The 13,893-nt window shown below is 25.6% G+C and overlaps 1 protein-coding gene across 1 annotated transcript in view; it reads left to right on the plus strand.

Annotated features, from left to right (window-relative positions):
- The first annotated feature begins 4,218 nt into the window (after positions 1 to 4,218).
- LOC113555891 (nephrin-like) overlaps positions 4,219 to 13,893 on the plus strand; it is a 234,889-nt gene continuing 225,214 nt past the window's right edge. Inside the window, exon 1 of the mRNA XM_026960497.1 lies at positions 4,219 to 4,329. The gene's annotated coding sequence lies outside the window, so the exon portion shown is untranslated. The remainder of the gene's footprint in view (positions 4,330 to 13,893) is intronic.

Below are 13,893 nucleotides of genomic sequence, written 5' to 3' on the forward strand. Positions count from 1 at the left end.
TCAAAATAAGTATTTTTGTATATAATTTGTGTGTTTATTCTCATAATTTATTTTTGTTATAAATTATTATTTACGGTTAATTCTCAATAACTTGGATTTCATGTGAGATAAAAACAAAATCGACTTTCAATTCGAAAATTTTATGAGTAGTACATCATTACTTAATGTATTAAAGGATCTTCAAAGGTTAAAAAAAAAGAATCAGTGTCTTTGCGACTCGACTTTATAGTTATGTTTTAATTTTCTTAATTTATACATATAATAGCTACGTCTATTATAATCAATTATAGGTATAAATGGTATAATGTATTATGCCGTGCTTGATAATATAGTCAACACACTCATTTTTACGAATGCTGCAATCCATAAACATACGTTTTTTAGTTGATTATTTTAATTAATGAACTTTTTGTATAAATCATTGACTCAATAAAATTATTAAAATTACATATTATTATGTTATTTTAATAATACGTACAACGCTGAGCACACGTCATTACAAATAAATTATATAGGGCACCTACAGGTGCACTATATTTGCAAGTCCAATTTTCAGTTTTTTTTTAATAAATATTTTTAACGTAATTGCTAAATAAATTTCAAATACGTTAATATATCATTGAATTCAAATTTTACACATTAATTACAGTAACTTACTTGAGACAACTATAATTGTAAATCAGAGCCATTTACCAACCTTTTAATTCTCATTTTAATAGTCTCTCTAGTTTAATTATTAGTTTATAAAAGAAAAAACAAAATGAAGTTGAAACTCGATTATTTTTTTAGCATTAGAAAAATGATTCAAAATTTAGATTTAATTTTTAAAATATAAAATATACGTTCTTTAAAAATAGAAGCTTTGTAAAAAAGAAAAATTAATAAAATTCTTTTGTTAAAATTTCTCGAGTTTTCTTAACGAATGACTCGATCTACTATTATAGTCTGTTTTTTTTGTAAATGTTCGTTCAACAGTAAATGCCTGGTTCAAAGAGTTATTGAAAGGTTCTATTGATGTATGGGTACATTTGAACAATGTGAATTATTTTTTAAAACATATTATACTATTAAAACTATATACTATAAAGGCCTTAGATTCCAGAGTTCCAGACGACTCTTGGTAAAGAGACGTCACAGTTTCGTGGTTTTTTTTCTTCAAAAAAGTCCTATCATAATAAACGAGAGGACGAAATAATAATGTCAACATTTATCTCACCATCCATTTTACATACAATACTCGTAATATAATTAAATTATGCACCTACTATAATTCTAAAATTGTAGACATTATGCAATTTCTTAGACATAATTAATTATACTTAATGTAACAAATTACGGAAAAGGATGACTTAATAATTAAAAATAAATTATACACTACGGCATTTGGAAAATGTTAACTGTTTTATTTCTCATACAACATCATACAACTATCGTCCAATTCGATTAGATAATCGCTAATAATTAAACCGTAATTCCTAACATTGTAATAATAATAATAATAATAATCGACCGCAGGTTGGTCGTTCGACACTCATATCACGCATACGTAAATAAATATAATCCTATGTGGGATATGATCGGTTGGATCGATAAGGACGACCGTCAGTATCCGCAGCACTATAAAATAATATAAATCGCACACTAATATGTATTTATTAGCCTAACTTAAAATTTTAAATAAGTAATAAACAATTTGTCAAATATTTAATAACATTGAAGTACATATAAATTGAAGTATTTATAAAAATAATTCTTCTGTAGACAATGATAAATATGGGTGTGGCCCGTTTCGCCAAAAATCATCCTGACCCGTTTCCTCTAGATACTCGATTCGAATAAAGCTATTTTAGTCGTTTTAAAATTAAGTCGGAAATGGTTTTAAAATAATATTTGTGTTTCATTTATCGTAATCCAAAAAAACCACGAAGAAGCGAAAGACAATATTTATTATTTAGACTTGTATTTGTCGCGATCACTATGAACACGTCTTACTATCTTTCAATGACATACAGACCTTTTTATCTCGTTATAAATTTAATGAAACGATAGTCAATTGTTATGAAGAAATTTTCACATTAATATATTATTAGTTAATTACATGACGTTATATAAGTTAGTATAGTCGCTAGTAATGGAGTTTTGAGCTGTGAAAAATTTGTAATTTAAAATATTTGCGGAAAGCAATATTCGACGATGTCTATGTTATTTATAAAAAAATTAATCTAAATAAAGAAATGGTTATTAATAAATATAAACACTATTTTGTTTCGAAAAATTTAAGCACCGTTAAAATTCGTTGACGGTGCGTGAAATAACGTAGGTTTTCAGCTACTTTTTACACGACCAATTCTAAATTGGTGAATGAGGAGGATATTTTAAACACTAATCAGTTTCATAATTATAATTTGTATAGTAATAAACTTTTTACAACAGTTTTAGTAAAACACAATGATATATTGTTATTTTATTCAAAAATTATAACAAATTTAATTTTAAAACGATTAAAATGGCATTGTTCGATACTGGTATCTGGACAAAACGGGCCCCTCCTTAAAATATAGTTATTATTGGTTGGTTATCACATTGTTTTACCTACGAAATAAAGTTGTACAATTAAATAATCCAATGATAGAGCTTACTATGGAAATACAATCAAAGAATAATACTGTTTTTGTATGAATAAAATAAGAACTATTTTTGAAGTCATATTATTATATTATTATCCATAATACACGGGCATGTAATTTTCACATTTCACAGATTCCGAATTTAATTAAAATATAAAAGTTGATTTTTAAAAATATGCTTGTATCTTAAAAGAAATATTTTTCTTTATAAGTTTAAATGAAAACTTTCTTTTTTGAAAAGGATGTTGTTGACGGAACAAATATGTATCGTATGATACTATTTTAAGCTATTAAACAAAAAAAACGAAAACTAATTATTGATTAAGAATAATTCTTATATAAGTAAAATATTTATGAGTGGCCTCAAAAAAAGGAATTGGAAGTGTATTGAGTTATGATCATATAATTGTTATTATTTCCGTTGTGTATTCACTGCATTGCATGTATCTTCCTATGATATGATACATTAGAAATAGTTTTTCAATTTTTGTTATTTTTATCATACAATATACATTATATATATAGAATGATTCAACTATTCATTAAGCATGATTATTCCATTATTTATTTGATGAAAAAATTTTAATTTTCTTAATTCATAAATACACTCAAAGATCATATTATTTCAAATAAGATTTGAGACTAAGAAAAAATGTTTTTAAAAATCGTTTTACAAAAACATAAGACAGAATATGTAATAGTTATTGGAATTTATCATACCCGAACGATTTTTACAAATCACAACTCAATAAATATTAATTTAAATTTATATATACAGCAGACATGATTCTCATACAAAAAACATACATTTATATATCCACGGATTAAAATAATATTTTAAAGTAATGCGTTATTGAAGAAACATAAGTGAGCACGCATGATGCAAATCACCCTCAGTAAAATATTATTATACAAACGTAGACAAATTTTTAAACATTTTTCGCAGTGATAATGTTATTTTTTTCCATACCGCGAAGGCGCAATAAATCGTTAAGCATAATACATATTGTTGTAAATGCGTACGGCGGCGTCGGGACACATTTGCAGACACGTTTTCAGAAAAATAATAAACGATAAATAATAAACACGCATTCGAGTGCAAGAAATCAACGCGTTACACACCGTTGTTATTTTACTTTTTCGTAACTGTACCGCCCCGTGATGCCACTCCGCACTCGACGTGTATCGGAAGTATATCGGAAGTAAATAAATACATTTATATATATATATATATATATATAATGCTTAGAGTTGTGTGGTATCCGTTCGCTATACTTGTGAACGTACAGTAACAACGCGTCTAACAGACATTAATATATATATATATATATTATAATATAAATAAAATTCACGCAGACATCGCCGTCGCCGTCGTCGTCGTCGAGCTGTTAAAACGTATACCGTAAGCTCGGGGACAGCGGTGGTGGAGGGTGAAACTCGCGTACCTACCCTTAAATCCTTATACGTCATATATTATACGGCCGCGGCACATACAACCCGCCACCGTATGGCGCTGCCGATTCAAACTTTAAACGGCCGCGCCGCCCGACGAAAGCAGTGTCAGCCGAACACGACGGGCGGCCAGTCGTAGCCGACCGGAAGTGTTGTACGCCGCCGCCACCGTCGCCATAATATCATTCGGAGGTCCCGCGAGCAGCACGTGCCGCGAAGTCCGCGTGTTCACAATCGTCTTCAACGAGTGGTGAGTACTGCCGTGCTTTATTAATACAATATATATTTTAATATAAATGTCGTCGGAAATAATAATAAAAATAATACAAATTTCGATTACAATCATCATAATATTAATATTTTTAGTTTAGCCAGGGGAGAGGGATGAATTCAAATTGAGTCCCAAAACTAAAACTACAAAAAAAAAAAAAATGATTATAAAAACTTTTTCCTTTTCGTTTGTGCCCTTTACAACGATATCGTAAAGAACACAGACTTGAAACAGTTGTCCATACTTTAATTTTAATATATGTATAAATTAAAAATGTGGTTTTGTCATCGCGAAAGTCAGGACTTAATTCGGACATACTATTGTAATACGCAATCAGGATTCAACTAGAAAAATTGAAATATTGTGTAATTTTGAGGGACACAATTCGATTATAATGTTAATTTGATCCCAAACCCGTATATTGGCGGCAAGGAAAAAAATCCTCTATTTAAAAATAGACGGTACAGAACATAATTTTAAAAATCTATCATATAGATTTTCAGTATACAATATGTCAATATATCATTATATATTATGTATGTTATGCATTCAAATAAATAGGTCGTACAAAGAAAAGATTCTGATTTTGTGCACTAGTTCATAACAAAGTTATATAAATTATGTAGATCAACAAAAAAAAAAAAAATACATTTTTATTTGTAAGTTTTGTAATAAACACGTGTGTGATTATTGTATCGAAACTTCCGAGAAAAAATTTAATTTGTTTTAATATTCGTTTAAAACTATAATCTAGCCGTATTTAAGAATTATTTTAGTTTTGGAGCAGAGCGATGAATATATTCAATATAATTATTGGTTAAATTATTTTCACTGCGATGTGATTAAAGCTATGAAAGTAATTGCTTACCAACAGAATATTATTTTTAACAATTTTTTTTTTGTGTCCGTTTTAGAGCAGTAAAATTCTTCAATTTTCCTAACTTAACCTTGAGGTGGTTTTGAGTATAGTAAATTATATTAGGTTTTAATAATGAATTTATGTATAATATCATATATATATATATATATATTTTAGAGAATATATAGTCGTTTAGAGTCATTTTTTTTAAAAAACTTACAAAAATAGCAAATATTTTTATGATTGAAAATGTATATAATTATAAATTTAAATTAAAAATTGTAAACAAGATACCTCATAAATTGTGCTTAATGGAATTAAAAAAAAAACATATTAAAAGAAGGTAAATTTAGTACATTATTTTTTGAACGCTTGAAATTTAAATTTGTAAAAAATTAGTTATTCTAACACAAAATAACAATTAAAAATTCTCCGTGAAAATTGTTTGCTACTTTGTAACATGTTAGATATTCCAAAATATTATCCATATAAATTCGAAACATTAAACCATTACTTAAATATTATCATTTTCCGTACACCATTAAACTGTCTTAATATTTAGACTAATTTTAAGCTGTTTATATCACGAACCTATTAATACCATTCTACTGTACGTCAGAATTGCAGACTTACAGGTTACCTAATAACAATAATACACGGTAAAATATTATGATCATTTATTATATAACAATATATAAACGATGTTTTTCGAAAAAAAATAGTTAGTCGTTTCCGCTCAGAATCGTTTTTCGTGTGTTACAATTTATCATTGAATTCAAATTAAATTTATCCATTAATGTGTCCAACTCAATATCGCGAGTTACAATCGAAACCTACTATACAGCAGAGCAATCGGACTTCCATGGTCAATAGTTTTTTTCTTTTTACCTGTTTTCACCTGTATGTTAACAATAAATCAGTAAAAATGCAATCGTCATATTTGTAGAGCTTGGTCTTATGCTATTATAAATAATATAAATTAGACTTTCTGTAGTAAAATATAATTATACTTGAAATCATGTTCACGGAACATCAATTTTATTAAAAGACACATCGAGATGACGAGATGACTTACGTATCACATTATGCAGGCTCCAATAATTAGTTTGATTTTTAAGACTGTGCCATATGGAGTTCGGAGTGTCGCTTCTCGACTTTCGTACATCGCATATAACAGTTACTGGATGTGATCCCGTAGTCTTACATTTTATAACCTTACCATATTGCCTTTGTGGAGAGTATATAATTATATAATTGTATACTATTATGTCTGCCGAGGATCGCGATTTGTGGGTATACTTATTACATTTCAAGAGCGATCGTGATCGTAACCGTTGATGTTTGAATATTTTAAATTAATTCGGTTTTTAGTGCATGATGGAAGTACGAATTTGTACACATTAGTATTGATTTTTTTCTAAGATGAACTTTAAACATGCAATATAAAAAATAAGTATACAAGCAAACAATTAACCTTTTCAATCTAAAGAAAAGAGAAAAACTGTTTAATATTGCAATTTAATGTGGTAATGTTATTCATAATTTCGTTATTTCTACACTGGCGCGCTGCAATATATCTTATTATAACATCATTGTGAATATTTTGATCTCAGAGATTGGTTGGTAATTTCCGTTTTAACGGTTTCGCGCGTAGGATCTACTATATGAGCATCTATATATTTTATTATTGTTTAATATTTCTGAAAAGCAGTTAAGCTACGACACTCGATCAACATACACAGATGTATTACAATTTTGTCTTTTAACTTTATCTCCGAGTATTTGTACCTACGCGATTTTGTATCGGTTTAAATAATTGATTTACACATTCCACGAGAATAATATATTATCGTGACGGTGATCACCACGAGATTGCGGCAGATCGGTAACGCAATAGTTATAGACGTATCAGTGACAAATTCGATATTATAAATAAAACATGATATATTAAGCGTAGTGTTCCAGTGGCGTTTCCGTGTCCGGAACGTGGCCAGTATGCCCACAGAGGGAAAAGCAAAGACGAACGTTAATTTAAACGAATGACGATCACTCGTCGTCTCACCGAAATTAGCACAGCAATAAGCGAAACAGAAGTCGTGTGCGTATTCGTGACTATGGGAAAAAACTGAAAACGATCGGTTTGCCGCCAAGGTGGATCGTGCTTGCTGCACACGTCGCAAGAATTATATATGCGGTCGGGAAGCGTCGGGCGATGGTGTACCGTGTTGTCAGTGTAGCTGCGTGCGTAATGACTAATGAATATAGTGATACCGAGCGATCGCGTTAATGAACGTGTCATACGACCATAATATACAAACAGACGAATAATATCTTATTAAATAACACACTCGTATAGTATTAACGGTAAACTTTTTTTGACTTATTAAATTAAGTAGTAGATAGATATATTTTTTTTTTGTTTTTTTTCTTTTAGAAAAAATTTTGAAACTTTCATATAGGAATACGCGTTTATGAATCAAAATATTGGTGTAGAAATAATACTATTGGAACACAATATTTATGATGTTTTTTTAATAATACATAATGATGTATCCGCTATCATTAGTAATTAATACATCGAATAGATAAACATGAAAAAATAATATAGGATATATTTTATTCAGATTGTATGCTCGTTATTTAATGTTTTCTATTTGAAACACAATTTTACGACTTATGAAAATAAGTATTAATAATAGTTGTGAACAATGTTGTCTAATCATTATCTTGTCTATTTATCAATAATTAAAACAAAAATTACCCAAGTCGATTATTGATTAAAATATATTGTGTTCACAATATCATATTAATAACGGCTTAATGTAAATGTTGCTATATCGTGGTGCGTTTACTATTAAATCATTATATTTGTAAATTCTGTACATATGAATATATCTATTATCCATATTATACTTATTATAAATAATAGTGACCTATCCAATGACGAGATTCTCTCTTGAAATGTACTACTACGTACAACGACATCGTAGTTTATCATAGGTATATTAATAGCATTGCAGTTTATAATATTAATAGCTACTTACATAATAAAAAGGTATTAAAAAAAAATGTCTAACAAAAGTTCAGCGTTTACAATAATTTAAGATTCGTATTAAAAAAACTTTATAGAAATCTTATATTTTTGTACACCTCTAAAGGTTTAGAAGATTCCATTTCACCAAATATTAATAAAAACTTCATAAAAGTTTTACCAAATACATTTTCACCTTGAGTTGTATTCAAAGGCAATGGTTTGAAAAAAAAATGTTAATCTAAAAAAAAGAAACGAAAGAAATCATACATCTGGTGTTTCGAAAGTAATAATCAATCAGTCAATGTAGCTGACAAAACCATTGAAAAATGTTAATTCAAAAAATCACTTGATAAAATTGAATTGGTTAGATTTATTAAAAATAATATCAAATAGGTACCTAAAACATTCAATAATGACTTATTTACATATATTTAATATAATTTTTATTCTTAATTTATGTAAATAATAAACACAGGTATAGAATAACATAATTTAATTTAGTATTTTAGCAATAGGCATTATTGTTTAAAACTTAAAGTTGTTGTTGAAACTTGAAGTAACCATTTTCAAAATGTTAAAGTCAAGTTTGCGAAAATAATAAGAATATGCTAATGGCTCAAAATAGTCAGAATACAAATTAATCATATAATTTATACCCTATCGTTTTATTTTCAAATTTTCAAATATATAATAAAAATACACTAGGATTGTATTACAAATATAGTAATACAATATAATATTTGTCATACAATCCTAGTGTATTTATATTATATATTTGAAAATTTGAAAATAAAACGATAGGGTATAAATTATATTATTACAGTGCATACATTTAAATATTTAATAATAGTATATACTTTATATTATTTATAGGTAAACAATATGATTAAATTGAGTACCAATAAAGTGACCAATTATAAAAATTAATTATAAATTAAAAATTAATAACGAAGATTTAATAAATGATTATATTATTATATAAATTAGTTCAAAAAAACATAATAAAATAAATTATTATTACGTTATTAAAACTTTCTTACCGGTTTAATAAGCTCAAGTCTCAACCATTTGAATACAATTATTTTTTTTTTTACTTCGTATGTCATTTAAATTCTATGACTACTGAAAACATTTTCTCTTGTCATTGGAAAATAATAAAAATTGTTTCCTAATACTGAACACAAATTGAACAAAATAATTCATATAATTCCATATCTTAGAACTTTTATTTTTTATATTTGGGTCTGTTCTTGGAAATATTAACAAGGTGTTTCAAGTATTTAATAATACATTTTGTAGCTTTTGTACTATCAAAATGTTTTATTCAACTATTTAGGATTATAATGCAATATTAGTTCTTCGTGACTCTTTGGTTAAATATTAATTTACATAAAATAATTGTTATTTGTGCATAATATACATATAGATTTCGATTGAATAAAAATTACTTATATAAATATTTTGTACAACAACAGTTGATTGTTGAAACATTGTAGGATTGAGAAATAAAGATGTAGATGAACGACTCATATATATTAAACCAAATTGTATTGAATGTCTTTTTTTTCATACGAAAAAATTTACCTCTTTAGTAATACATTATATGTATAACAATATATAATATTACTGCTGCTCATGAGATTAATACATAATGACTAAAAATTGTTTATCTGAATCCATTTGTCACCTAAAAAATTAATAATAAAATATGCTCTTGATGAACAAAAATGCTTAATACAGTTTGGTTAATATATAAAAAAAAAATTAAAAAAAGGCGAGAAAACATTTAATGGAATTGTATGTATTCAATATAAGTAGGTATTGAAATTTTATATTTAACAAATTCGTTCTTTTTCATTGTATTTTGTTTTTTTTTTTTTGGAATAAAAAGATTTTCAAATAAAAAAAAATAGGTAAAACAAAAATTTAAATTGGAATAAATTTTAGATTGTGATTAGAGATTTTAGTCAATTTTCTGATATCTGATATTGTTGTTGTAACAATAGATAAATACATTACATAAACACAATAATTAAATTAGGAACCACTGACGCAAATTTACTTTTATGGAATTTCTCCACTGCCCTAGGGATTGCACAAGTTACATTGGAGTGCTAATACTGCGTCTAATGGTTAATTCGGCACTGATGATATTGTACATCGTACATATTATACTCGTACCAATAATACATTATATAATAATATATAATATATATATATATATATCTATTTTAGAGATATTTTCAAGTGAAGTTTTGATCAAGTTAGTTGGTTCTGTCAATGTAAAAAATAAATATTATTTACTAACTGATAATTAAGTTAGTTATATCATAGGTAATATATTCGTTAATGACGTATTATATAATCTTTATATATTAAAAAATTTGTGATTGGCTCTCAATATAGACTGCTGTTAAGAGTTATTTCAAATAAATAAATAAATAAATAACAATTATATTTGTTTTTTGACAACCATATTATTACTCGTATACAATTAATTTCAATTGGATTTTTTTTTTTTAAAACAAGTAACATTTTTATTATGCGGTTTAAAAACTTTTGGTGTGTACACAAAAGTAAAAGTGGACACTTTACATTTTGAATACAGCTAACAAGAATGGATTAGTGTATTTACCTACTCGTAATGAGTTAACTATTAATTTCTTTTTTCTTCCGGTTCTGTGAACCACATAAGGTATAGAAAAAAGTTAAAAAAAAAAAATATGTGGTGTAGTTCAAACCTTAAAAATGTATAATTGTTTGAATAGTAACATATATTATTGCGATATGATATATATGAGTAAATCATTAAAATTATAACAATTAAATAAATCATCTAAAAATTAAATTTTCTTTAAATTTTGAGCGGATTTATATATAATTGGTAATTAACTTAAAAGTTAATAATGTGACTTATCATTTCTACTTAGAATCACTTTTTAGAAATATATATTATTGAATTCAAATTTTACATAGTAACTTACTCATTGATGAAATATACTAATATTTACTATGTTACTAAACAGTAGATCAATTTCGCTGTTTTTTATTTAAATTTTCTAATAATACTTCAATAATTTATACTTTTTTTTAAAATAAATATTTTACGTATTTTTAATATATTTGTGAGAATATTTTCGGTAAGTATAAGTGTAAAATTCATCAAATGCGTTTTCAAAATATTTCTAGAAAAAAAAAATGTTTTTTAAATTATTTTAAATCGGTGCAGCAATGTAAAACAGTTTTATTTTTTAACAAAATCTGAGTATAAAAATTGGATTTCATATTAAAATTATAAAATTGTGATTTTTTTTTTTTATAGTTAGTAACGTGTAATCAATATAGTCTGCCACTTGTAGTCACTGAATACTATATTAATATAGGTATTTGCCTACATTAATTATTTCTAAATTCGTGTCAGGTCTGTCATAATCATTTGCCATCCGATCACAGTTTGTCTTTTTAGTTTAACTATTAATATTCAATACAGATATCCCGAAGATAATTCAATACTGGTAATACTGTTCAGAAACTGTACGGGTCAAATAGCATTTTTAAATTAAATACTGTAACCAAAGTTGTATTAATATTGTTACAAAATACAAAATATAATATATTATGATTATTATACTATATTATTATTATATAGAAAAAATTGTTTAAAATAGCACCATAAAAAGTAAGGTTATTCAGCTTTAAACGTGGTTTTACATTTTAGATAAATTATTGTTATAATAATTATTATTATTTCAGAAATACATTTTGGAGTTAAAGGTTTAAAATTATAATTTCTTATACAATTCTCATCTATTTATAAACAAGTAAGTAATAATTGTAAAACGGACATGACTTCATATTTTTTAGTGTACATACCTAATGAAGGTATAATTTATTATATAAGTATTCAACCATGTATTTTTATATACGAACAAATTATTATAACAGTCTAAGTAGTTCTCAATTCCTATACCAATTTTAAGAACATTCTACTCTTTTTAAATTTTAATCTATTATAATTTATTCAAATAAAGCCGCATAGATAATATAAATATAGTATAATTTATTTAACATATTTTTTTATTTATGTTATCTGTTATATACGTTGAACAAAAGGGACCATATTTTTATAAAGGAGTAAAACTTGAAATCAATTTATAGTTTCGTTTCATGGTGGCTATACAGAAAAATATAATCAAAACATTTTAACAAACAAAAATAATTTATAAAATTAGCTTTCACGCTTTATGAATTAGTCAGATTTTGATTATTCTTTTTATTTGGAAAGATGAAGACTTTTTATAGGTTTTATTGGATATTTGAATTTACTTATAGCACTAGTAGAATTTATTTAAGGATAATTAAAACTGTGTGATTATTTGAAAAATTGTTCCAACTTCTGAAAATAGAGTTTGCAAAATCTAAATGCGCATTTCAACTTGTATTGATTTATTCTTCACGTATAAAATATATCAGTATTTCACAAAGCATGATGATTTTTTTCTATGGGATATATTTTTCTGTTAAAATGAATCAGAGTCTACACACTTAGTTTATAAATAATATTAGATATTATAATGCTAAGATATAAACCCAAATGAGAGTAGTTCATCGTGAAATAAATAATATAAAAAGTTGTAAGAATCATGTACTTATTAGTTTTTTTCATATTTTAAATCCCAGCATTGAGAAATATATATTTTATTAAAACATTGACTTAATAAAATAATAAATTATTAACACTATTATCATCATTTTTGAAGCTAATAAATTTTATTTTAAATTAATCTTAAATGTTTAATAATGATTTCGATGACAGAATATAAAGAATAATGATTGGAATTCGTTTTAAATTATTTAGACTGTTAAATCGTTTGATTTTTTACTAAAGCATAGAATAATTAATTATACAACAATGTATGCTTAATGATAGTTATGAACAAGAAAATCAAACATTTTAGTTCAATGATCATTTACCAATAAACTGTTGTTTCAAAATTGTATTTTTTTTTTTTTAACGAATCGTAAAAAGAAATTTTCAGTATTCTTTCAATAAATAAATAAAATTAAGCGTAGGTAGCTTTATTTTTAAAGTTGACATAGTTCTAAGCTTGTAAATTGGAAAAAATATAAGCAAAATAAAAGCAATTTTCTTTAAGATTATTTAATAAAATCCATTTATACCGATTTGTTTATTGAATATAAAAAAAGAAGTCGCATGTAAGTTTACATCCTTTTTTCATAATTTTATGTTTTCAAACAAACTTTGAGTTATTTCACAATAATAATGATAATAAGTGATATAAAATATATATTTCTTGATGAGGAATTATCACTATTCATTAGCAACAGAAAATAGTTTGTAAATATACAATTTTTAATAGTTATTAATGGTAAGACACATAAAGATTGAGGTAAATAATGTTTAAAATCTTTATTGAGTAGATTCATTCACAGAATGTGTACACATCGCAATATTTATTGAACTAACTATTAATAAGCTTGGAGATAAATATATATATTTATACATTTGACTAAATTACATTTGATTGAGAAAAAGTATAATATAAATAGTCTGCTTTTGATGAGTCATTTAGGGAAATTAAGGAATTACGATTAAGTCAACACCAAAACTCCAAATAAATTTGGTCAA

The sequence above is a fragment of the Rhopalosiphum maidis genome, chromosome 3 (assembly GCF_003676215.2).
Source record: "Rhopalosiphum maidis isolate BTI-1 chromosome 3, ASM367621v3, whole genome shotgun sequence".
Taxonomy (NCBI): Eukaryota; Metazoa; Arthropoda; class Insecta; order Hemiptera; family Aphididae; genus Rhopalosiphum; species Rhopalosiphum maidis.